The sequence below is a fragment of the Pan paniscus genome, chromosome 10 (genome assembly GCF_029289425.2).
Source record: "Pan paniscus chromosome 10, NHGRI_mPanPan1-v2.0_pri, whole genome shotgun sequence".
NCBI classification, from domain to species: domain Eukaryota; kingdom Metazoa; phylum Chordata; class Mammalia; order Primates; family Hominidae; genus Pan; species Pan paniscus.
In genome coordinates, this window is record NC_073259.2 from 18030895 (window position 1) to 18036863 (window position 5969).

The 5969-nt window shown below is 43.0% G+C and overlaps 1 pseudogene; it reads right to left on the reverse strand.

Moving 5' to 3' along the window:
• Window positions 1-1917: 1917 nt before the first annotated feature.
• LOC100979302 (large ribosomal subunit protein eL19-like) lies at window positions 1918-2504 on the reverse strand (annotated as a pseudogene).
• Window positions 2505-5969: the final 3465 nt, after the last annotated feature.

Consider the following 5969-nt stretch of genomic DNA (forward strand, 5'->3'; position numbering starts at 1 on the left):
CCATCCTGGCCAACATGGTGAAACCCCGTCTCTACTAAAAATACAAAAATTAGCCAGGTGTGGTGGTGGGCGCCTGTAGTCCCAGCTACTCAGGAGGCTGAGGCAGAAGAATCACTTGAACCCGGGAGGCGGAGGTTGCAATGAGCCGAGATCGCACCACTGCACTCCAGACTCCAGCCTGGCAACAGAGTGAGACTCCATCTCAAAAAACAAACAAACAAACAAAAAAAAAAAAAACAAAAAAACATCAGGGGAGAAAAGGAGCAATGTAGGCTGGGATTATCAGGGAAGGCACCTTATAAAGAGTTTTGACCTTATCCTTGAAGGACAGTTCAGATTTAGTTTGCAGTGAAGAAGCCAGTGGAGGGCTTCTGGAGGGCAAATGGCAATGAGCCAAGACATGGAGGTGGAATGAATGAGTAAGGTGTATTCAAGTGACAGAAGAGTAAACCTAGTAGCAGTAGAAATCGGTATTTAGCAATTAGGTATGAGGTTAAATTTAAGAGATACAGAGGCACATTGTGGAGGTACTTGAATGTTAGAATAAATAGATTGTTACCTGCCCAGCAGGTGAAGGGGAAACCACTAAACAAGTTTACTTCACCGAAGAGTACATTTCTTTCTTTTACTAAGAAAGGTTTTCTACATACTAACAATAAATATGTGGAAACAGAAATTAAAAACAGAACCATTTTACAATTGCTCCAAAGAACTTGAAATATTTACATACAAATCTAACAAAACATGTACAACATCTGTGTGATGAAAATTATAAAATGCTGATGAAAGAAATTAAAGAAGACAAATAATTGGAATGGCATACTATATTCATGGATTGGAAGAATCAATAAAGATGTCATTTCTTCCCAAATTGATCTATAGATTTAACATAATTTTCATCAATATCCCAGCAAGGTTTTTTGTAGTCATAAGCAATCTTAAACTAAAACAGTGTCCAACACATCTAGAGGACTGAGTGAGTGCTAGACTCCCCCAGGACGGAGGAAGAGCACATACACTTAGGGCACCAGCAAGGCAGGGAGTCCAAGGTTTACAATCAGATAATCTAGAAAGAAGCTATTTTTGCTTCAGTACATGTAAGTGTGTGGTTTAGTACTGTTTTTTAGTTAGAGTTAAATATGGGGAAGGAGCACCAAAATTGCTAGTTAGAATTAAATATGGGGGAGAAGCACCATAATCCTTAGTGTTTAGACCCTCTTAAGGTCTTACTTAATCCATCCCTGGCTGAAGTTTATTCATTGACAAACAGTGATTGAGTGCCTACTACCCTTATGTGCCAGGCACTGCACCTAGCTCTGGGAATATGGTTATAAATAAGATTACCTATCTCTCATGAAACTAACATTCAAGTGGAGAGAGAAGACAATAAGCCAATAAACAAAAACCACGGCCTGGACTGTGGCAAGATGGACTACACAGGGAAAAAAACTGGGTGAGGTGATAGTGAGTGACTTGGGGTAGGGGTGAAGGTGGTGGGGGAAGTTCAAATGAAGAGGGGACATTTGAACTGAGACCTTAAGGATGGCAACAGGGGAAGTGGTCGGGGTAGAGAAAATAGGTCACTCTAAGACCCTTCAGCAGAAACAGAGTGACTTGTAGAGAGTTGGTGTGTTCCCAGAGCCAAAGGAAGCCAGTGGGGCACAAAAGTATAAAACAAGGGTGGGCAGGAGCCAGATTATGTAGTACCTTATAGTGTATGGAGTTCAGATTCTATTCTGAAAGATTTAAGCAGTTAGTACATGATCTGATTTATGAAGAGGATATTTGCAATTAAGTAAGCATAAAAGGTTGGGTTTTACAGAGTTGGGTTTTTTTTCAAGCAGATAAAAGCCTGTTTTGTTTGAATGGTCTATGTAATTACTGAGGCCACTATGTATAGACAAGAAAGGAGGAGCTTTATTTCTCGGTCTCTTCCTCCTTGGACAACATCTTGATGATCTCCTCCTTCTTGGCCTGGAGGCACTCGTCATGAAGTTTGCACACTTCCTTAGTCTTAGGCCAGTGGGCCTCAGCCTGGTCCACCAGGAGCTTCTTGCGGGACTTGTCTACCTTCACAGCTTGCGGACAATTCCATGAGAATACGCTTGTTTTTGAACACAATCCCTTTCACCTTCTGGTACAGAGTGTAATACATGTGGCAATCAGTCTTCTTAGATTCACAGTATCTTCTAAGAAGCTGGCACAGAATCCTCATTCTCCTTATCCAGGTTACCTTCCCTGGCCTTTGGGCATTGGCTGTACCTTCTTCCTTACCTATGCCCAGGTGCCTGCCCTTCCGATGGTCCAAGGTTTTCTGGCATCAAGGAGCCTGGGAATGGACAGGCACAGGCTTGCAGATGATCAGCCCATGTTTGATCAGCTTCTGGATTTGCTGATGGGAGTTAACGTTGGTCTCTGGGAGCCAACCAGACCTTCTTTTTGCCACAGCAAAAGACACTAGAGGAAAACTTCCTCTGAAGCCTGAGCATACGCATGGCTTCAGCTGCAGCAGCAAAAACAGTTTTAATATTCTCTATTTTTTAGGTAATATAGCAGCTCCCTTTTCCAATAGGAAGAGAGAGTTTTTGACAATTTTGTTAATCTCCAAGGATCCTTTGAATGTTCCTAAGTCAAATGTTCTTAGCCTAGGATTTGTGGATTCCTAGAGAGTATATAGATGGGCTCCAGAGGGTCTAAGAGCCCCCTAAAATTTTGTGTATATATGCTTATACATGTTTTTCTGTGAGTGGGTCCCTAGCTTTCAACAGATTTTCTTTTCTTTTCCTTTTTAATGAGATGAGGTCTCCTACTGCCAAGGCTTGAGTACATAATCATGGCTCACTGCAGTCTCAACCTCCAGGGCTCAAGTAATCCTCCTGCCTCAGCCTCCCAAGTAACTAGGACTACAGGTGCAAACCACTATGCCTGGCTAATTTTTAAAACTTTTGGCCGGGTGCGGTAGCTCATGCCTGTAATCCCAGTGCTTTGGGAGGCCAAGGCGGGCGGATCATGAGGTCAGGAGATCAAGACCATCCTGGCTAACACGGTGAAACCCCGTCTCTACTAAAAATACAAAAAATTAGCCGGGTGTGGTGGCGGGTGCCTGTAGTCTCAGCTACTCAGGAGGCTGAGGCAGGAGGATGGCGTAAACCCGGGAGCTTGCAGTGAGCTGAGATCGCACCACTGCACTCCAGTCTGGGCGACTGTCTCAAAAAAATAAAAAATAAATAAATAAAACTTTTTTTCTGTAGAGATGGGGTCTTGCTTTGTTGCCCAGGCTGGTTTTGAACTCCTGGGTTCAAACCATCCTCCTGCTTCAGCCTCCCAAAGTGCTGGGGTTACAGGCATGAACCACCATGCACAGCTGCAACAAACTTTCAAAGGATTTTATCACACACACAAAAAAAGTGAATAAGACCTACTTCACATTAAAGTCTTGGCTATACTTCTGGGATAGTAGCTGCTACTGTTATCTTAGGGTTCATGACACTGAACAAATTACAGTTCTAGAAAGAAGCAAGTTCTGCCTCAGAGATGACACTATGTTGGAGGAGGGCAATATTTACAGCAAAGTAGGAAGGAACTTCTTGGAAGAAAAATGTTAACCTGCGTGTTGTGAGAACTAGAAGATACCTAGGAAATTACCTGGTACCATCTCACATTACATGGAAGAAAATGAAGGTCCAGAGAGGTTAAACGACTTGCCCAAAGTTGTATAGCTAGTTAGGGACTAAAAAGGAATTCCAAACAGGTCACCAACACTCAGCACAGCACTCTGTGCTCCCCATGGAAAGGTATACAAAGAAACTGGACTATTGAGCTTTAAAGTTTAATAGGAAATATGTGTTAAATTTTATTCAACTCAATTACACAAGTGCATGCTCATTCCTAAGGAACTGGAAGGAAAGAGGGAAGTAAAGGAGTTCAAAAATGTGTAAGTTCTCAGTCCTGAAGGAGATGAAAAACATGAATGTTAAGATGTACAATCAAAACAAAGTAAATAGCAGTAACACTTTTTTTTTTTTTTTTTTTTTTTTTGAGACAGAGTCTCGCTCTGTCACCCAGGCTGGAGTGCAGTGGCGCGATCTCAGCTCACTGAAACCTCCGTCTCACAGGTTCAAGCGATTCTCCTGCCTCAGCCTCCTGAGTAGCTGGGATTACAGGCACGCACCACCACACCTGGGTAATTTTTGTATTTTTAGTAGAGACGGGGTTTCACCATTTTGGCCAGTCTGACACCTGAGGTCAGGGGTTCGAGACCAGCCCGGCCAACACTCTATATTATCAGTCTATATCTGATCTTTCTGCAGCAGATTTGTTAAACAGACTCAATAAGTTATAAAAACTAGACAATTTTTCACTTATCAATTTGGCAGTTATTTTAAAAACCGGTAATCCCACAGTTGAGTTAACAATATGGAGAAACAGACTTTCTCATTAGCACTGGTGAGAATATAAACAGGTATAACTCTTCTGGAGGGCAGTTTGGCAATATGCTTATGAAAGTCTTTAAAAATGCATACCCAACAATTCTACTTTACGAATTTATCTTGGCCGGGTGCGGTGGCTCACACTTGTAATCCCAGCACTTTGGGAGGCCAAGGCAGGTGGATCACGAGGTCAGGAGTTCGAGACCAGCCTGGCCAACATGGTGAAACCCTCTCTCTACTAAAAATACAAAAATTAGCCGGGAGTGGTGGCAGATGCCTATAATCCCAGCTACTCGGGAGGCTGAGGCAGGAGAATTGCTTGAACCCGGGAGGCAGAGGTTGCAGTGAGCCCAGTGAACCAAGATGGCTCCCCTGCACTACAGCCTGGGTGACAGAGCTAGAGCTAGACTCTGTCTCAAAAAAAAAAAAAGAATTTATCTTAAGGAAATGATAGTACTATTTTCAAAGACATGACTGAGGATATTAATCATAATAATAAATAATAGCTAGCATTTATTGAATATTACCTCATTTAATTCTCATAACTATTAATCTTCTCAGTTTACAGTTAACTTGCCAGTGGGACACAGTGGCTCACACCTGTAATCCCAGCACTTTGGGAGGCTAAGGCAGGCAGATCACTTGGGCTCAGGAGTTCGAGAACAGCCTGGGCAACATAGCCAGGCCTCGTCTCTACAAAAAAACTTTAAAAAAATTAGCCAGGTGTGGCTGGGCATGGTGGCTCACACCTGTAATCCCAGCACTTTGGGAGGCCGAGGAGGGTAGATCACCTGAGGTTGGGGGTTTGAGACCAGCCTGGGAGAAACCCTGTCTCCACTAAAAAAATACAAAAAATTAACCAGGCATGGTGGCGCATGCCTGTAATCCCAGCTACTCGGGAGACTGAGGCAGGAGAATTGCTTGAACTCGGGAGGCAGAGGTTGCAGTGAGCCGAGATCGTACCATTGCACTCCAGCCTGGGCAACAAAAGTGAAACTCTGTCTCAAAAAACAAACAAACAAAACAAAAAAAAATTAGCCAGTTGGGGAGGCACATGCTTGTAGTCCCAGCTACTCAGAGACTGAGGCAGGAGGATCACTTGAGCCCAGGAAGTCAAGGCTGCAGTGAGCTGTGATTGTGCCACTGCACTCCAGGCTGGGCAACACAGTGAAACCCTGTCTAAAATATCAAAGGATTTGGACTTTTTTCAAGGCAAGCAATGGAGGAGCCATTGAAAAATTTTTAAACAAGAAAGATCAGATTCACACTTTTCCATACAGAGAATGGTTAGGTGGGGCAGACGTAAAGCAAGACAGGAAACAACTGTACGAGTTAGAGAACCAAATGGAAAAGAGAAGACAGATACAAGATGATAAGCTAGAATCAAAAGGACCTTGCGACCAATTAGACATGAGCTATTAAGGGGAAAAGCAGTGTCAAGGGTAACTCCCAGGTTTCTGAGCAAATGAGTGGATGGTGGTGCTGCTTATTTTGGGAAGAGAAAAGGTAAGAAATTGAATTTTAAGCATGTCAAGTTCA